Source organism: Populus euphratica, unplaced genomic scaffold (assembly GCF_000495115.2).
Source record: "Populus euphratica unplaced genomic scaffold, PopEup_1.0 scaffold1257.1, whole genome shotgun sequence".
Classification (NCBI taxonomy): domain Eukaryota; kingdom Viridiplantae; phylum Streptophyta; class Magnoliopsida; order Malpighiales; family Salicaceae; genus Populus; species Populus euphratica.
Window position 1 is genome coordinate 23,558 of NW_011501110.1, and position 3,344 is coordinate 26,901.

The following is a 3,344-nucleotide window of genomic DNA, read 5'->3' on the forward strand; positions in this document are numbered from 1 at the left end:
TTGATGAGAACTTTGAAATGAAAGATCAATGTGAGGATTAAACAATAATAACAACAAATATAAAGGTTAGAGGATCCACTAATGGTATTTCAAACGAATATAGTATAAATAAATATAGTAATTATGATAAAGAAACTATAATATAGTAATTTTCGTGATCTCATGTGTTTTATAGGTATCTATTTTTGAAGGCCTCATTCCTTATAAATGGGTTATCGATACACCTAACCTTTCCTATCCAAGAGGTACGCTAAGCGTGAACTAACATCATTGCTGAAAGGATTTTTCTTATTATTATTTTATTCCGTCATTATTTTTTTTGGAAATTACTAATAAATTTCTTTTATCACAGCTTCGAGTAAACCATGATGAAATATTTTCCATCCGCATTTCTTTTTATCCTTATCTTCTTATCTAAATAAAACGTTATGGATAACGTCAGAATTTGAATCATACTTCCACATGAAAATTGAGGTCATTTGGACTTTTAGAACTCGAGATATGGGCTGAACACTGAACAGTGTCTTGGACTTCCAAATAGTAGAATTAAGATTTGGACTTCTACATTGTTGTTAAGATTTGGACTTCCAAATAGTAGAATTAAGTCTTTCTTTCCAATGAAAGTTTTAGGCCTATGCCTCAGCTTTTCATTCATATAAAACAGACCTATATATGAAATCTATAGCTCCGGTTATAATCAAATTAATGAATAGTGTTTCAGTTTGGACTACACTAGCATCTCTTTTCTAAGTTTAGTCCTGTTTTTGTCCTTTCAATTTCAATACTTCAACTCATTAATCAATCCTTTTATTTATATGATAGGCCTGCATTTAGGATGAACATTTACCATAAATTAAAGGTATCTTATGGTATTAGACTTCTATTATAAAATATATTTTAGTTAGGGTGTTATGGATACTTTAAGTGTAAAATGATGATATAAAACCTTGATAAAAATATACTTTTAAGTACTAATCATCTATCAACCACTACAGGTGATTTGTCACCTAGTTTTTTTTTTTTTAAAAAAAAGTTGACAAGCCATTCTCTCTTAATAAAAAGAAACAAAAAAGAACACACATGAGCTTGGGCTTTTTAATTCCATCCATGTTTGCATGCTTGGCTTTTTTTTTTATTATTATTTTAATTCAAATGTGTATAAAATTTATTAATTTAAAATATATAGATTTATTAATTTATTAATTTATTAAATTAATTAAGAATATATTTGAAATATTATTTGATTGTATACCAATTAATTTTTACTTTATTTTCGAATAAGAGTATATAAATAATTTTATCATATTAGCAAGTATTTTTGTACAACCCATCATTATTATTATTTAAATTTTAACCGGTGGCTTTCTTGCTATCATATATATTTTTTATTGTTATATAATTAAATAATTGTTTTTTATAAAAATGTTATTAAACTTAAGTTATCGACTTAACAAGTTACTTTAGGCTGACCTTGGTTAATTAAAGATGTCATCGTGCTGATTTTAGAAAAAAAAAATCATAATTCATATGTATTAAAGTTAGAGTTTATAATTAAAATCTTACTTGCCAATAGAAATTAACAACACATCTACATAATTGTTTTACATTTAAATAATTTATGATCCGATCCATAGATGAACTAATTATCTAGTTTTCCCTTTTGTGGGATGAGTTAGTGACAAGATCAAAAAATTGATGTCTTCTTCCAAGTGTAGGAGTGCTGAAATAATAAATAATCTGGTAAGACCGGGAGTAAATTATAGAAAGGTAAATTATATAAATTACAAATAATAATAATAATAATAAATGTATGATCTGATCCATATACGAAAAAATTATCTAGTTTTTCCTTTTGCAGGATGAGTTAGTAACACGATCAAAAGATTGATATTTTCTCTCAAATGTAGGAGTGTCTAAGTAATAAATAACCCGATGAAACCAGGGTCGAACCATAGGGAGGTGAACTATATAAATTGCAAATAATAATAATAATAATAAGTTAAAAAGGACTTTGAGATGTAAGATTAATATGAGGATTAAAAATGATAAAAACAAATGTTAAGGTTAGCGGATCCACTAATGGTATTAAAAATAAATGTAATATAAATTTTTTTTATTACTCAGCTGGAAATCACATACAAAGGAAGTTCTAATTGAATGATTTGTCATTAATAGTTCATTATAAATTGTTAACATGATCATATTAATTATCTTATTTTAGTAACATCAAACTTTTAAATATTATTAGGAATTTATGATGTTAACTTATATTAACAATAAATCAAGTTTCTTTCATAGCACATATGTAGATTATACCATACGGTTGGCTATGAAAGTGCCGAGCATTTGTTGTACTAAGTATTATACAACACAAATTAGGTTAACCATTTAACAAGCCAAGTATTAAAAATTAATAAGATAAAAATGTTAAGACATGTTAATAGCAAGTTGTTTAGGATATAAGCATTGAAATCTATATTGAGTTTATATTATACTTATTCGAACACCATTAGTGAAAACTTTTCACCTTGATATAATAAACTTAGCTAGACATAATGAAGAAGAAAAGCTAAAAATAAACTTAGCTAGACATAATGAAGAAGAAAAACAAAAATAAACAAGATAAGAACATAATTATATAAGTATAGTAAAAAAAATGAAAGGTATAAAAAGAGACTAATGAAAGCAAAATTTGTGCATTATAAAAATAAAAAGAAAAGGAGCAAGAACATGATCTTAAGCTGAAAATGAAGATGCCTAAATATATGGCAAATGCCTCCTTTTATAGGTCAAATTTCAGAACTATTGATTTGATGACTAATTGTTGAGTGAGTGGTCACCTCTTGACTTTATAACAATCTTTATCTTCTTGTTTGAATAAAACGTCATTGATAACATCAGAATTTGAACATATAGTATGATTGAAAGTTCTGGAAAATTATCTTAGCTTTCCAACAAAAATGGAATCGGTGCATTTGGACTTCTAAAACTCGAGATATGAGCTGAATGCTAAATAGTATCTGGACTATAGGACAGATTCAAACTTCTCTTTTGATGCTAAGATTTGGACTTCTAAACAACAAATTTGAGTCTTAACTCTACATGAATGTTTTAGACCCATGTCTTAGCTTTCTAGCCATATAAACCAAATTGAAATCCATGATTTACAGCTCCAAATATGACCTAATGACTAAACAATGTTCCAGTTTGAATTGAATCAAGATTTCTTTCTCATCTTCTCCTTTTTTTTTTGTTCTTTCACTTTCAATAGTTAATCATATCAATCAATTCTTTGAATTGTGAGATATGCTTGCATTTAAAATGAGCATTTACTATAAATTAAA